Genomic DNA, 18,104 nt, shown 5'->3' on the forward strand with positions numbered 1-18,104 from the left:
AAGAAATTGAATGAAGGTATATAAAATGCTGACCACCTCCACAGTATAGACACAGCCTTGGCGGATTTTTTTATTATTACTATTTTCTTACCAATAACTAAAAAACTCAATTAAAACCTCACCATTTAAGCTCTGCAAGTTCAGTCACAGCCCATTTTTTCATGCTTAACGATTTTCTCATTAAATGCAGTAATTTCTTACAAATTGCACTAATAAAAGTAATTCCTGCTGGGTTCCCTCCCCCCTTTAAATGCTGGCTTTTCATTGATGTGTTAAATTAAAACCCCAGGCACAAGGAGCAGAGTAAATGCAAAGTCTGTATTGTCAAGAATCCATTCCTGCAGACTAGGAGATCTCTCTCATTTTATTTTTGTTTTTATTTGAGCTAACTCTGAGTCCCACTTTATAGCCACAGGAAGAATAACACTGAAGGTCTCTTGGTCTTACTTAGTTCCCTCTGGAAAAAAGGTGTTGGTGTGAGCTAATGAGAAACTAGAAAAGTGGTTCCAGCAAGCCCACTGGTGGTAAACTCCCTTTATGTAAGAGAACATTATGACACATCTTTTTCATTCTGGATGAATAATATTTCTCATCTTAAATAACTTGGGTGTAAGAGCAGGTCTATGTCCAAGTCAGCTGCAAAATTTTTAAGTTTCCTGGTCAAAAGGGAGGGGTTCCACAGCATTCTATGGTCTTTTTATATTTTATTAACAACATTCAACTTAACCATTAAAGACTCACTGAACATATCCCACGAAACCTGAAGATTGTCAATTAATATTCACAAGTTTACAGGGCATACAGAAGTTTGCTGAAGACCAAAGAATGTCCACTTTTTAGCGTAACTCATTTCACCAATTCCAGAATGGAGCGCACTTAGAGTCCAAAACTGGGACATGATGCTAACATAGGAAAAAAGCTCATGGAAGACCTTTGCATCGACCTTTGCATGAAGTGATGTCTTTGGCTCCTTTATGAAACATATAGGCCATATGCTTGGAAGTGCGTGTTAGGGTGGGGCTAGGAAGTGGAGAAGGCAGAGAAAGAGGGTCTCCGCAACTTTCCAAAGTTCTAGAACTCTAAAACTTGGTGATGCTGACTAAAATAAAAGGGATACAGAAGAACTGATAACCTTACCATGTAGACTTGATCCCATTCCAGATGGGCAGTAGGAGGGAGGCAGAATGAAAGATGACGGTGTTTGGTACCGTAGCAATTTCACAGTATCTGTCTAGCTTCATACCAGAGTGGATGTCATGACCCTAATGCAGGAAATAAGTGGAAGGAACCAAGTAGCCATAGTAACAGTGCAGCCAAGAGGAAACACTCTGGAACAGGAGACCAATCTGGCAATGGGATCCAATTAAAAGTTGGTAATTGAATGGAACTGAAAACCATGTATCAGTTGAAGAGATACAGTGAGTGGTGAGTCAGACTCCTCAGAAAGGAAGAGAAGCAGGCAGTCTGCTTGAATGTGCTTTTGTGGACAATGGAGGGGGATGGCCCACAACGTTTTATGATGCCTCAAGAATTTGAGTCACTCTTAAAAGGACACACCAAGGACCAGAAATTTTAAAACAACGGTATTTCATGTGATATATCCTCCTAAAAACTGATAAATGATGATGCCCTGTGTTTATATGCTATCTTTTCTTAAGGGCCACTTAGATCCTTTTTTTTTTTTTTTCATTTTTCCCCCCTCTTTCTGATTTTGTGAAGAAAGCTGTATAATGTTCCACAGCTGAAAATACACAGATACTATTTTTCTCTACTTCTTTGATGGGGCTAAGATTTATGAATCGGTCCAAAGAACTTTGAGAATTACTTATGCTGTAATTCAAAAACTCAAAATTGTTATTATTCCCAAGCACTGCTTCATTAAAGTCAACAACGGAAACAAAAAAATTACTTAGTCGGCAGCACTTAGAGAACATAAAAACAGAGGGAGGTTATCTGTTCCACTGACAGTAGACTAACAGCGGCACCTTTGATGATGTGTCATACTGTAATAAAACTACTCTTGGGCGCAGGTATCCCAGGATATATTGGCTCTTAAATCAGGAGCATCTCTTAAGAGTGGGATTTGGGGGTGACAAAAAAGAATGGACATTCTTTGTGGAAGGGGTATCATGAGCAAATATACAGAGGCAGGAAAACCAGTATCACAAGCATATTAACAGGAATACTGTTTGGTTTGAGAACAGAGTTCGCAGAGGGGACCTACAGAAGACTGGTCTGGGATGGCAGAGTGGAACCAGGTTGTGGGCAGCCTTGAGATGGGGGACTACTTTTAACGACATGAGGAATGATTAAAAAGGGCTGACACTTAATCAAATCTTGTGCTTTCGTAAGAAGCTAAATCTGGGGGTGCCTGGCGGGTTCAGTGGAGCGCGTGACTCTTGATCTCAGGGTTTAAGTTTGAACTCCACGTCGGATGTAGAGATTACTTAAAAATAAATTAATATAGGATGCTATAACTGTCCAATGGTGAAGTAATGAAAGCCTGAATTATGACAGTGGTAGTTAGGATGGAAAGGAGACAGATCCAGAAAATGATTAGAAATTAGAAGAGAATTAGAAATGGGTACAAAGTGGTCAGAAATGCTCATCAACAGTAAACTCAAGAGGCAAAGTAACAGCATCAGAAAAGCCTTATTTCTGGGGAAGTCCTATTAGCACCCACAGCACCAGGATGCACTTAGGTCGCTGCATCACCTGAGATGCCTTGCTTTGGGCTCTCTCCTGTCCGGCCTTTTCTGGCTCAGGTTACGCCAAACTAGTCTATGAATTCTTCCTCAAATCGGTCACCCACCTGCATCTGTACCCACACCGTGCCTTGTGTCCTATTGCCTTGGATGAACTATTTGTGCATCAAAGTGACCCCTTCCACCTGTGCCACACCCCTCCCCCACTCAGGGAACTCATCCAGTCTCATGACTTCAGAGAACATCTCTAGTGATTTCTGCAGATTCAGGTTTACAACCCAGGCCTCTTTTCCGAAGTCCACACTCCACACCTGCATAAGCAACTTAGCATGTGTTTCCCCTCTCAGTAAACCGCAATTTCTTCCAGGTGCTCGGGCCAAAAGCCTGGGAGTCATCCTCGACTTGCTTCCTTCTCTCACAACCTATACTTAAACGGTCAGTAAAACCCACCAATTCTACTTTTAGAGCCTATCAGGAATTGAACTTCTTACTCCTTCTCACTCACAGCACTACGGCAACCTTCCAACTCCTCTGCCTACCTCCACCTTGCCGGTCTCAGCATGGCCCGGGCACTTGTAAAACAAGTCAATCAGATCCACCTCTACCTAGAACTCCTCAGTGGTTTCCTACCTCACTCAGAGTAAAAACAAAAGGTCTAGGAGGCCCTATGTGACATGTACCCCAGCCACCCCCTGATCTCATCTCCTATTTCTTCCAGCCACGCTGGCCTCCCTGGTGCTCCTAGATGAAGCCAAACAGGCTCCTACTCCCAGGGAAAATACTGCTGCCTTGGTCTACAAAGTTCTCCCGATAGATACCTAGCAGGCTCTGTCCTCATCTTTCTCAATTCTCTGTTCAAATGACACCCCAAAAGTGACCCGTCCTTGTTTTCTACATAAAGTCACAAGCCCATCTCACCGCAGCACTCACTATCCCACGATTCCATTTTGATTTTTTTCTATAGTGCTGTCACGAGTTGAATACCATTCTCTGAAAATCCATGTCCTTTCTGAAAGCTCAGAATATGACCTTATTTGGAAACAGGGTCCTTGCAGATGTAATCAAATTAGAATGAGGTCATAAGGATGGGTCCTAATCCAGTATGACTGATGCCCTTATAAGAAGAGGGAAATGTGGACACACATAGTGAGAGAGCTCCCTGTGAAGAGGAGGAGGCAGAGACCGGAGTGGCCCATCTACAAGCCCAGGACCATGAAGGACTGCCAGCTGTCCCCATGAGGTAGGAGAGGGGCATGGAACAGATTCCCCTCAGAGCCCTCAGATGGAACCAACCTTCCCTTCCCGGCACCTCCACTTTGGATATCCAGCCTCCAGAATTATGAGAAAATAAACTTCTGTAGTTTTAAGCCAGCCAATATGCGGTGCTTTGTCACAGAGCCCTTGGAAAGTAACACAAGTGCTTATCACCACTTGACGTGTATTTGTTTCCAGTCTGTGTTATGCCACAATGATTAGTGCACAGTAGGCCACCGGCCATTTGCTACATGGATGAACAAATGGCCTCAGCCTCACTGGTTTACTCCTCTAAATCCTCTAAAGAATAAAGATGTCTTCTTGTGTTCCTTTTTTTATTTAATTTTTTTTTTAATGTTTATTTACTTATTTTTGAGAGACAGATCGGGAGGGGCAGACAGAGAGGGAGACAGAGAATCCCAAGCAGGCTCCACACTGTCAGCGCAGAGCCCAATGCAGAGCTCCACAAACCGTGAGATTGTGACCTGAGTGGAAATCAAGAGTCGGGTGCTTAACCGACTAAGCCACCCAGGTGCCCCTTCTTGCATTCCTTCAATTTAAACCCACACACCGCATTTTTAGAACCGGTTATCACTAAGAGGAATGGACAGTCTAGAACTTTTTTTATCACCACCCTTCACTTTAATTTTAGAGACAAAAATGACTAAAATAAAGCTCTATGGAGAGGAGAAATACACAAAGAGCAACAGGCTAAGAGATGCATGCAGGTGCGGGTGGAGAAGAGACCATTTCCCACACTGCCCTGACCGTATGCATGCAGGCATCTCTGTTGTTGTCACTTACTATGACTTAACACCATCCCATTTTGCTGTGAGCTCTTTTTTTCTCCTCTTAGATCATGCTGCTTGATCTCACTAGGAATGGGTGGGGGGGGGTGTTCTCCAAAATGTACTATCTATGACTATAACCCCAATTTACCATACCCTAAAATATTAACCATCTTGACTACAACATTAACAAGGATTAGCAGGGTTACTCCTTTGAGGAGAGAGTGACAAAGTAAGACAGACGTGGGTTTGGAGAGAGATTGGAAGAGAGGGGGGAAGATGAAGGAGGAGACTTTCTTAACTTTATGTACTACTACATTACGATTTAATTTTTTCCAATTGAGCATGTACTTATTTTTTAATGAGGAGACATCTAGGGAGCAATAAACAATTGGTCCTGTTTCTAGTGGGTCCTAAATGCATAGACATTTTTCATAGATTGGCATTTGCTGATAGTGAAACTCAGAATACTATTTCACAATCTCTTTCTTTTTTATTTTTTACAGCACCTTCTTCTTTCTGTTTATATTCATGTACTTAGAAGGTTGTATAATAAAGGGCCTTCAAATTATTTAATTTTACCTACTGTACTCAGGAAAGACTAACCAGATTTGCTGGAGGCAATTCTTCTTTTTAATTTTTATTTTATTTTTTATTTTATTTGAGAGAGAGAGAGAGAGAGAGAGAGAGAGCGAGCGAGCGAGCGCACACGAGCAGGGAAGAGGGGCAGAGGGAGAAAGAGAGGGAATCTCAAGCAGGCTCTATGCTCAGTGTGGCACCCAACATGGGGCTCAATCCCATGACCCTGGGATCATAATCTGAGCCAAAATCAAGAGTCAGACACTCAGCTCAGCTGACTGAGCCACCTAAGCCCCCACACTGCAGGCAAATCTTACCTTTGGTGTGTATATTCAACCCTCCCTATCATCCCATACATTTAAAATTTCAATGTATAAGTCTTGTTGACTTCATTATAGTCCATCTACGAGTTATTAGAAATGGAGATAATGAGGAGATAATCCAACCTCAGTTATTCCATATATTTTATTCTCAATGTATGAAACGAATAAAGAATCAAACAAAATAAACCCATGTTTGAGAAAATGGCACCCAAAAGAAACAAATGACAGGAGGAAATAATGAACCTATAAACCTTCCAAATCTAAAAATGCTGACCTAATACTTACATACTATATATACTTTGTACTATAGTACCTCTTGTCACTAAAATGTAAATTGGCTTTCATTACTTAGAACTAATCGTCCCTGTGTTCTAACAAGTTCTTCAATCTACACAATTCTTCCTGTACTAAGTCGGTCATTACTAAAGTAAATGAATTCTTTTCATGAAGCAGAGGGTTATGAAACACAAACATAATCTTGTGGTACCTGTATCTAAGCTTATTTTTAAAAAAAACTCCAATACCTGAAGACCTTTATTTAAAATAGTATTACTTGAATTGACAAGTTTTCTTCACTGGTACTCTGCAGAGATTCGCTTGGGCCTCCAGATTTTTGTTTAGCTAGGTGAGGCAAAAATTATAAAGGTCTCACTAGTCCACAAAATCTCAAGGGAAATAACTTCCAATACTCAGAACATCATGGAGAACAACTAGACAGAAAATCAACAAGGATACAGATTTGAACAAACTATCATCCAAACTGACCTACCTGACATATACAGAACCCTTGACCTAACAACAACAGAATGTACATTAAAGGGCATGCGGAACACGTGTCAGAACAGACCATAGTGTAAGCCACGAAACAAGTCTCAATAAATTTAAAGGGGTTGAAACCATTCAAAATATGTTCTACAATGGAATTAAGATAAAGATCAACAACAGAAGAAATTTGGGAGTCTCCAATGTCTGCAAATTAGACACTCTTCTAAATAATCCAAGGGTCTAAGAGGTAACCACAAAAGAAATTAGAAAGCATGTGAACTGAATGAAAATAAAAACAATACATCACAATTTAGGGTGTGCAGCTAAACAACCTGCTGAAGGAAATGCATAGCTTTCAATACCTATGTTAGAGAAGGAATGAGCTTTCAAATCAAAATTCTAAGCTTTTTTTTTATTTTTTTATTTAAATTTTTTAACGTTTTTTATTTATTTTTGAGATACAGAGAGACAAAGCATGAACGGGGGAGGGTCAGAGAGAGGGAGACAAAGAATCCGAAACAGGCTCCAGGCTCTGAGCTGTCAGCACAGAGCCCGACGCGGGGCTCGAACTCACGGACCGCGAGATCATGACCTGAGCCGAAGTCGGCTGCTTAACCGACTGAGCCACCCAGGCGCCCCAAAATTCTAAGCTTTTAAGAAACCAGAAAAAGGAGGGGCGCCTGGGTGGCGCAGTCGGTTGAGCGTCCGACTTCAGCCAGGTCACGATCTCGCGGTCCGTGAGTTCGAGCCCCGCGTCGGGCTCTGGGCTGATGGCTCAGAGCCTGGAGCCTGTTTCCAATTCTGTGTCTCCCTCTCTCTCTGCCCCTCCCCCGTTCATGCTCTGTCTCTCTCTGTCCCAAAAATAAATAAACGTTGAAAAAAAAAAAAATTAAAAAAAAAAAAAAAAAAGAAACCAGAAAAAGGAGACCAAATTAAATCCAAAGTGAACAAAAGGAAGGTAATAATAAAGACCATGAAAGAGCAAAAAAAAAAAAAAAAAAAAAAAAATCAATGAAATAAAAAAAAAATGGAAAAAAATCAATAAAAGCACAAGTTAGGGTCTTCTATAAAAGATAAGTGAAACTCATAAATCTTTACTTAGACTAAGAAAAAGAGAAGATACAAGATACCAAAATCAAGAATTAAGGAGCAGACATCACTATCAACCCACAGAACTTAAGAGAAAAATAATATGAATAATGTTAGACCAATAAATTAAACAATTTAGATGAAATTGACAAATTCTTATAAGGACACAAATTAGTACATCAAACTCAAGCAGAAATGGAAAATCTGATTGAGCCTATAATATGTAAAATAATGCAGTGTTAGAAAGCTTCCCACAAAGAACCCTGGCCTAGGAGGTTTCACTGGCAAATTCTATCAAATACTTAAAAAAGAAATAAGTACTAATCTTGACAGGGAAGAAAGAATACTTCTCAACTCATTCTATCAGGCCTGTACTTCCCTGATATCAAAGCCAAAGACATCACAAGAAAGGAAAACTATAGAAAAGTATCCCTTATGGGCATATAAATAAAAATCCTAACAAAGTATCGGCGAAATGACTTCAGAAACATACAAAAGAATTATATACCATGATTGTTTGGAATTTATCCCTGCAGGCGAGCCTGGTTTAACAACGGAAAATCAATGGGGCACCTGGGTGGCTCAGTTAGTTACACGTCTGACTTTGGCTCAGGTCATGATCTTACAGTTCGTGGGTTCGAGCCCCACATCAGGCTCTGTGCAGACAGCTCGGAAGCTGAGCCTGAAGCCTGTTTTGGATTCTGTGTCTCCCTCTCTCTTTCTGTCCCTCCCTCACTTGCACTCTGTCTCTCTCTCTCTCTCTTAAAAATAAATAAACATTAAAAAAATTATTAAAAAAACACTGAAAATCAACTAATATTAATATAGCATATTAAGTAAAGAATCAAACCCATAGAATCATTTCTATATAGAAAATGCATCTGTCAAAAGTCAACATCCATTCATCATAAAAACTCTCAACCAACTAGGAATGAGAAAAGACTTCTTTCTTCAAGTTGATAAAATGAATCAGAAAAATCAGAACATCATACTAAGAAGACTTAAAGCTTTCCTCTTGACTTTAAGAACAAGGATATTCACTTGCATCATTCTATTTTAACATTGTACTGCATGTTCTAGCCAGTAAAATCAAGAAAAAGAAACTTAAGGCCTACAAATCAGAAAAGAAGAAATAAAACTGCCTGTATTTGCAGACATCATCCTGCATGCAGAAAATCCAGAGTATATAAAAACAACTATTAGAAATTTAATAAGGTTGCAGGATATAAGATCAATAAACAAAACCATTATCTCTTTATACTGGCAACAAACAAGCCAAAAAATAACTAAAAAAAAAAAAATCCATTCACAATTAGCGTTGACAAGAATTAAATACTTGCAAAAATTTAACAAAAGAAGTACAGGACTTGAACACTATGGAGAGAAAGTAAGACCTAAATAAATGGAAAAATATCCTATGTTCATGGATTTAAAAAAAATCAATATTGTTAAGATGGAAATCCTCCCTTAATTATTCTATATACTCAATGCAATCCCTGTCAACATCCCAGCAGGCTTTTTCCAGAAAATTGAAAAGCTGATTCTAAAATTTAGATGGAAATGCAAAGGACCTAGATTAGTCAAAACTATTTTACAAAAAAACAAAATTAAAAGACATAGTATTTCAAAACTTACTATAAGGGTAACAATGTATCAATGAAGGACAGACAAGAATTGAGGAGTATAGAAATAAACTCTCACATGGATGGTCAGTTGCTTTTCAACAACGTGCCAAGGCACCTGGATGGGGAAAGAATAGTCTTCCAAATAAATGGTGCTGGGATAATTGGTTACCCTATGAAAATCAATCAATCTAGATACTCACCTCATAACCATTTACAAAAATCAACTCAAAATAGATTACAGACCTAAAGCTTTCAGAAGAAAAATTGTGTGACTTGGCTAGGCAAAGATTTCTTATGTAAGACTGCGAAAGGATAGTTCCTAAAAGAAAAAAAAATGATATATTAGAAAATCGAAATTAAAAATTTTACACTTCGAACAACACCATTAAAAAGATAAACCAGACCGTAGAAAATATTTGCAAATCACTCTCTGATAAACGTATACAGAATTCTTCACATCTTGATAAGCTAACTGAATTAAAAAATGGGAAGAGATTTGATAGACATTTCACCAAAGAAAATGAGATGTACGAATGGCCAATGCCCACTTGAAAAAAGGACAGCATCATTAGTGTAGGAACTGCAAACTGAAACCACAGAGATATCAACACATTGCCACTAGAATAGCGATAACTGAAAAGAGACAACACAAGTGTCACCAAAGATGTGGAGAATGTGGAACCCTCCTTCACTGCTGGTGAAGGGTTAAATGGTAAGCTGCTCTGAAAGAAGTTTGGCTATTTCTAAAAAGTTAAACACAAAATTCCCAGCAATTCTACTCTTGCTCAAGAAAAATGAATAACACAAAGACTTATTTTTCTTTTCAAGTTTACTTATTTATTTTGAGAGAGAAAGTGCACATGTGCAAGTGGGGGTAGGGCAGAGAGAGATGAGACTCCCAAGCAGGCTCCACACCAGAGCCCGACATGGGGTTCAACCTCACCAACCATGAGATCATGACCTGAGCCGAGATCAACAGTGGGACGCTTAACCGACTGAGCCACCCAGGCACCCTGAAAAAATACAAAGACTTGTATACAAATGTTCATCGCGTTATTTATAATAGCTAAAAACTGGAAACTATCCGAATATATCCATCCATTGATGAATGGATAAACATGTGGCATATCCATAAAATGGAATATTATTCAGCAATAAGAAATCAATTGCTGATATATGCTACTACATGAAAAACTTCAAAAACGTTATGCTGGGGTGCCTGGGTGGCTCAGCTGGTTAAGTGTCCGACTTGGGCTCAGGTCATGATCTCATGGCTTGTGGGTTTGAGCCCCACCTCCGGCTCTGTGCTGACAGCTCAGAGCCTAGAGCCTGCTTTGGATTCCGTGTCTCCCTCTCTCTCTGCCCCTCTCCCACTTGTACGTGCTCACTCTCACTCTCTCTCAAAAATAAACATTAAAAAAAAAAAAAGACAAAAAAAACACCCTGTTATGCTAACTAAAAGAAGCCACATGCAAAAGACTGCATATTGAGTGATTCTATTTATGTGAAATTTCCAGAAAAGGTAAATCTTTAGAAACAGAAAGTGGTTACTTGGGGTGGTGGTAGGAGAAAAGAATTGACTACAAATAGTCAGGGGGACCTTTCTGGGAGGAGGGAAAACTTTCTAACTGGTTTGTGGTGATGATCATACAACTCGAAATTTACAAAAAGATCACGGAGTTGCACTCAGAATTAGTACATCTTATGGTAGAAAATTACACTTCAATACACTATTAAAATAGCGACCAAAAGTAAGTACAATTTAGCTAGGAGATCTGTGGAGATCTACCACAGACAGAGGGGATGCTGACACTAAGTTTCCACAATAGAGTAACTGCTAAAGCTCAGAGAGCAGATTTTATCCTCAGTGCCCCCAAGGAAACACTGCTAGATTCCAAACGCAAGGGAGCTATCGAAAAGATGTTCTCCTGTGAGAAACGGCTCCTGACTCTAATGGCCCACAGGGGTTGTCCTGAGTGTTTCAGCTCTTCTCATTACCTCCGAAAGACACAAAGAGATGAAGTACCAGATTTCAGCAGTTTTATCGGACAAAGGAAATGAAAATGGGCCTGTATTAGTCAGTGCAGGCTGCCATAACAAAATACCAAGGGCTAGGCGGCTTTAACATCAGAAATTAATTTTCTCGCGGTTCTTGGGGCTGATGCTAACATGGTCAGGTTCTGGTGAGGGCTCTCTTCCTGACTTGCAGACATTCACCTTCTCACTGTATTCTCAGATGGCAGAGAGAAAAGACAGGAAGAGAAGAGAGAAGAAAAAGCACAAACTGGTGTCTCTTCTTCTAAGGGCACCAATCCCATGATGAGGGCTCCACCCTCATGACTTCATCTGAAACTAGTGGCCTCCCAAAGGCCCTGTACCCAAATCCCAGCACGTTAAAGGTTAGGGCTTTAGCATATAAATTTGGGGAGGCACAGTTCAGGCTACAAATGGGCCTTTAATCAGAACTATTAACTAAAGATTTTTCTCTGTCATGTCATAAGAAACTGCAAAAAAAAAAAAAAAGGAAGTTCACTTTTCTCCTTTGTCCAAAGGCATCTATGCTGATGATATTCTCAAGCCCCACTGAAACTGTGCTCCACATCTGAACCAAATTCCACCCCCCTTCTCTAGCCTAAAAAACAACAAGCACGCCATGTTTAAAAGTTTTATGTAGACGTGCATAACAGACAGGACTAACTGTATCAAATTATACTTGCCACTTCTTTCTGCGTCAGCATATTTTTTGCCTCGGGCTTGCAATTTGAAAGGGGAGGGCCAAAACACTTTTATTGCGTTTAAGTGGGACTCCAAGCTGTTTCTAGGCTCCTCTTAACACATTTCAGCTGATTAGTGACTATTTTAACAAAAGCCTAACATCCTTCTCTAAACATCTTAATTGGTTAAGAGCTTCTGTTGTTTGCCACGAGCAGTCACTTTAAGTCATTGATTAAAGCAGTTTGCACATCAGCACAATCTGAAATCAGTTTTCTTCTTCAACCAGCTGGGCTTAGGAAGCAATCTTGAGGACGGCCCAATTCAAGGAGAAGCAAGTGCAATGCCCCGCGTGACAATCATCCACCATGCAAGCGAGAAGCGCAGGATTTATAGGAGGTTGAGAGAAAGAACTGAGGTGCCTTGAGTAAGTACTTCAACTGCTCTCTGCCTCACAAATCATTCCCATTAGCATTCACGGCAAGGGTGGACTCCGAAGGCAAGCTTTCTCCGAAGCACCCGTCACTAATTCCTCACTAATTCTGCGTCCTTCCAGCAGAGCCTGGCTACCGTGAGGACAGCCCCCGGGGGTCAAATGCAGCCCCCTGCGTTAAATGCAGGCCTCAGACCAGACTCTGCTCATCTGCTTGTTCTGACGAGGGCAAAGCGTTTATGTGGGTTCCACATTTCCAGCCAGAGGGAAAAATACCCTTTCCTTGTTTGACATAAAAAGGAGAAAAAATGCTCAGCAGGCTTAAGGCATGCACCTTCTGCCTCACAGGACAGAACAAAATGCTGAGAGTAGGGACGCTGTCGTATAGCACACATAGACCCCCTTTAACGCCCTCAGGAAGAAGTCCCAGTGCTCACCGAGAACACACCCTCAGCAAACAGCCTGTTCTTTTTATGCTACCCACTGGCTCTCTTTCTTAATGGAGAGCCAGGCTACATTTTACAAGAACCATACCCTGTCATTAGACATCTTCTGATCCACAGATGGACAAGAACTTGGAAGAATTTAGAAAGCTGAGGAAGAATGGATAGAAGCCTTTTAGGGAGAGTTCATGAAAAGCCAAAACACTTTCCAAGTGGTTATGTGTCCACGACGGTCTTTGCTTTGTGTGCCATGTATTTTTTTCTTTTTTCTTTTAGTCTTCAAGATTTTCGTTTTAATTATTTCGCTGATGAATTTTATATTAAATGTAAACTCCGGGGCAGAGCTTTGCCGTCTAATGAAATGTATGCAGCCAATGAAGAAGTTTAAGCCGCAAGATCCAGTGTCTTCCACACATTTGCAATCATCTGTGGAAAGTCAACTACTCTGGGCCTCAGTTGGCCCACAGGAAGATACAGGAGACACTCCCAGGTCACTGATATTATATAATTACCGTGTCAAATACCAACATACCCTTATGGCGAATCCCCTTTCCACTTCCAAATAAATGGATATTTGTTTTCAAGTAAGACTTCTTCTTATTGATAAATGGGACATAAAATAACCCCAGACAGTCTAGTTCTGGGGTTTAACAATTTAAAACTAAACAAGTCACAAGGGAACCCAGTGAAGAACAAGTGTCCTATTGAATAAAAAATATAAAGTACGGACCCCTCTAGAACCCACAATCACGTGTTTTCTCTCCTGAGTAGATGCATCACTGTTGTTCTGGGAAAGGACTAAGAAAGTATGTCACATTGTTAAAAAAAAAAAAAAAAAGAAAATTTTTATAGGGTTGAAGATGTTTACAATTTTAGTTACTGTTTGTATTTAGTATCCTTCTTTCAAGACATTCAGAGTATCCAACAGAAGTTATTTTCCTTAAATTTACCAGCTCTGTGTAAAACAACAAAAAAAGGCTATATTTTTATCTTCCTATGTTTATCTGGAAAGAGCTATAAGTTACATAATCCATACCCAAGATTACATAAATCAGACCCATTACAACACACACACACACACACACACACACACACACACACACACACACACACACAAACACCCAGGAAACTTCTCCTAGATCTCAACTCCTGGGAATCCAGAATTCAGGGCTTGCTTCATGATAGATAACACACATAAGTAACCTGCTGTGCACACAGGTGGTGCTATCCCATACAAAACTGGAATTGAAAACAACTGTCTCTTGGCTTTTATGAATGCTGTAATTTTGCCACCAATTGTTACCACATTCTAACCAGTGTTGATAAATTTTAAGAAACACCCTTTCAAACTGAAAGGATACTATTTGCTAAAGGAGAATGAAGTAAGAACAAAGGCAAGAAAGCTTGAGGATGAAAAGTAGTTCAAACAAAGTGAGAGGAAACAGGAGAAAAACGAAAGGCCTCCACTGCCAGAGAATACAGTGATTCTAGTCAATTACCTAATCAAATGGGTATGTGCACATCTACTGTACATAGATGCAATGTTAAATGTCCACCATTTCTGCGCAGAATGGCTCCTCTTGACAGGTTTGTTTTTTACAACAACCATGGCCTGTGAACTCCACTGGGTGGATCAGAGCTACACCACCCTGTCACTCCTCAGAAGCCTAACATAAAACCTATAATCGAAGGGGTATAAACAGGGTCCATGGAACACAGTTACATTCCATCCTTTTATCTGTCTCCACAGATCTATCTTTTCTGACTCATAAGGTCCTCAGAGAACCTGTTTTTGATACACCAGGTACATTCAAGCTACTTGACATCGTATCTCATATTCAGTAGGAACCTCTAAATTTAGACATAACTCAAGCACGAAGAAATTATTTGGAGGCCTAAGTAATGTGGTTTTTCCTCCTCTAATCTGCAGTCTATCTTTTGGCCACTTTAGCACTCTTCCTAAGTAAAAGCAGGGAAGGGACAGGGAGTTCGAAATCCATGGTGTTCCTCCAAGAGTTGGTGGAGGTGGGTGTTCACCTAAGTGGATAACCCGGATTCGAGGAGTCTCTGAGGACTCTGTGCCCTCAGGTTCTTCCACTAACCCACAATTAACAGATAAAAGACACCACGGATGACAGCACTGATGCACTTAGGAACTGTGTGAGGGAAACTACTTTCACCTTTGAGAAACGATTACCATGTATACAATGGTGGTCAAGAAATTTTCTATTGTAAAACTGTAGTGACAGAATGGTGGGGTGGGGTGGGGTGGGGTGGAGAAGGAAAGGAACCAGAAAAAGAAGGGCACCTGAGAATCAAAGACAGCTTACAGAAGTATCAGCAGCCGGAAAGAACACATTCCCGGGGTTCAGTGTCATCTCTATGCCAATAAGCTTAGAACAAGAAATATCCCTCACACGGAAAGCCAGAAGATATGCAAATGTGTAGATGCCTACTGCAGACTGTTGGTGTCAAAGTGACAGGGTCACAATACTCACGCTGACCACACTATTAGGCCAGATGGAAAGAAATACCCACATTTTAGTTTATAATAATAGATGAACAGGTCAAGTTCTAAGGGTGAAACAACCTTACTATTTATTACTGATCATGCTTTCGGCAACTGAATTTAAAAAGCAAATCTACTGGAGGAAAGAGAAGAGCGTCTCTCTCCCTGACCCTTGGCACAGATCCTTGGGAGGGATGGAGGAGGTCAATACCAGAAAGGTAGCTTCAAGTCTGGAGGATGACTTTCGGCTTCAAGGGAAGTGAGTCTTCACTCACGAAGGGGCTTAGTAGAGATGTGGAACAAAGGTAGACCATGTAGAACAAAGGCAGGAAAAGTGATGAACAAACAAAATGTCTGGAGAGTGAAGCAAGGACAGAAGGACAAAAGGGAAGCCAGGTTAGGACCACAAAACAGAACCTGTGCTGACAAGTGTGCAGTCCCATTTTCCCAGAGCCCTGCAGAAAGTCTGCCTTTGTGAGGTCACTGCAGAGCTCTCACTGACCGAGTCCTAGCCAGAGGAACAGAGGGACCCCACCATACACCAGCAGCTCACCAGGACTCAGTCACATTCAACATAAAAGGAGCAAAGGTTTAAAATACATGACCTTATTATGTCTGAACAACAACAAAAATGCGTAGGAAAGGAGGGCATTAGCAATCAGGACAAAGTCAGCTAAGTAGACAAATCCAGTATTTGACAACGATAGGGATTCGAATCCCTGACTGCTCTGGAGGGAAGTTCATCTCTTCTAGTTTTATAGTTTTCAATCTGTAAAGTGGGGAGAATGATACCTATTGTAACTTGTATGTCATCTAGAGGTCACTTGCCCTTGTTATTTTCACAAGACTGCTTCGAATCCCCAATCCCATGGCCTGCGAAACATGGTTTTCCCGATGCGCGAGCAAATTCTTAGGAATTTACTCTCTCCTGACTTCTTCAGGCTCTGGTCTCTAATGCCCTGAGGTCCTTTCTCTGCTCTACCTGAAGTAATTCCAGACCAAACTCCTGCCTCTTCACCAGCTTCCCCAAATAGAACACTCAAACCAAGGATTCCTGAGTTTTACTGACACCAAATATGTGCAGTCGTGAGCTGGGAACACAACGTAGAATGCTGTGTCCTTATATAAATACCCATTCCACTTCCTCTCTTCCACTTTCGGATCATCCCCTCCTGTCCTGAACTAGCTCCAGTTTTTCTACTTCTATGATGTTAGTAGCTTCCCTCTCCTCTGAAGCCTGACTGGCCAACCACCAAAGCCTGGGGACAGAGACTCAGCCTCTACCCTAAGCAGTTATCAAGATATTTTTCCCAATTAAAAAAATTATTTTTCTTAGAAAATTCTGGCACCAGCCGTCAAAGCTCTACCATCTTCTCCGTTTGCTCACATGACTGCAAGATTGCTATGGGGGTAAATGAGACAAATAATATAATAGCTCAGCATATGCTATTATATATAGAATATGCTAGCACAATGACTTGAACACAGCAGACACTAGTGGCTGCCTTTACGATCGTGATGATGCCAGATTTAGTCCCTGAAGAGACCACGCCTATACCAGCCAGCAAGACCAGTCACTTCTAAAGGGAGGTCCTTTGACTTTGGCCAAGGTAACTGACAACCTATAATCAAAAGCTAAGAAGGCCTCCATCTTTCTGCAAAAACATAATCATGATAGACGATGGCTGACTTGTCACTGCATTCTTCCAAACACAGTCACAACAGCCAAGCAGCCAAGCAGAACACAGCACTGGTTAAGACGTTGTGAATGCTTCCTTTGATCGTCCCCTGTATGAAGGAGAGAAATCCCAAAAGTAGAAGTTTCCACCAAGCCTTCCACAAAGCTGCCACTTTAACTTTAATTTCCTTCTTCTATTTAGGTGTAGTTCTGCTTTGTATTAAACTCAAAAGCGAATTTTCTCCTATATAGCGGTTCTTAACAGGGCAAAAAGCTCTTTCCCCATCTCAAAACACAAGACATACATAGATTATCATGACCACGAAGCTCCTCTTCCTCCGGAAATTCTCTTGAGCTGGCCTTCTGACGTTCCTGCCAACAAGACGTGGTCTAGTAGGCTGCACGCTCTGGGGCTCAGCTGGTTACGAATGCTTTTGGGCAGGAGCACAGCACATCCAGGCAGCTTGCTAGGATCCTCAGACCCTTAAGAAGTAACCTACACCTATGCTAGGCACTGCAGATGATTAAACTAGACTGTATAAAGTTTTCTAACATTTAGGAGTCATTTTGCCCCTAAAAGGCCAAGAAGTAGGAAAAGAGGTTCTGTGCACACATTAGCATAAACACGCAGAAACGCAGCTCACAGACAGGTCTGCCTCTGAAAGGCAACAATGAATACAATGCTGTTGTAGACACAAACCAGCAGGGTTACAACTGCCAGCTGCTACTCCTTAAAGAGTTAATGAACAAGAACTTGACCACCACCAAGTGAATGAATGTTGGTCCCGGACCCTCTGTCCGTTCCGGGAAACTTTTAATATTAGTCCCAGCCTAAATGGAATTCTTGGTTACAATTCATCAAAAGAAGACTGTGAGGATGTAGGCGATTTCAGAAAGATCAAATCTAGGGGTAGTAGCAAGGTAACCTGGGACTTCTATAAAGAAGCTCAAACCCTTAGGCTTCGAACAAGAACTATGGGTCACTGAAAATAGGAAGATATGACAAAACTGTTTTATTCCAAGCTCACTCACAAGACCCCAAAGAACTTCAATGAAGTGGAACCATAAGCTCTAAGGCTCTGGCCAACAGTTTTCTTAACAGAAAGACCTACAAGTTAGTTCTTTTCCTGCTGGGGCAGACCTGCGTTGCTTCAGTGCTCAGAATGTTGCTTCGGTGAGCTCCCCAGTAACGGAGAGTCAC

At 40.9% G+C, this 18,104-nt stretch overlaps 1 protein-coding gene across 1 annotated transcript in view; it reads right to left on the bottom strand.

Moving 5' to 3' along the window:
- Positions 1–18,104, bottom strand: part of XRCC5 (X-ray repair cross complementing 5) — a 91,503-nt gene that overhangs the window by 21,435 nt on the left and 51,964 nt on the right. The gene's annotated exons all lie outside the window — the stretch shown is intronic.

This window comes from Lynx rufus, unplaced genomic scaffold, assembly GCF_022079265.1.
Source record: "Lynx rufus isolate CCGP_SWC_20201006 ecotype Redwood Valley unplaced genomic scaffold, mLynRuf1.p SCAF_2, whole genome shotgun sequence".
Taxonomy (NCBI): Eukaryota; Metazoa; Chordata; class Mammalia; order Carnivora; family Felidae; genus Lynx; species Lynx rufus.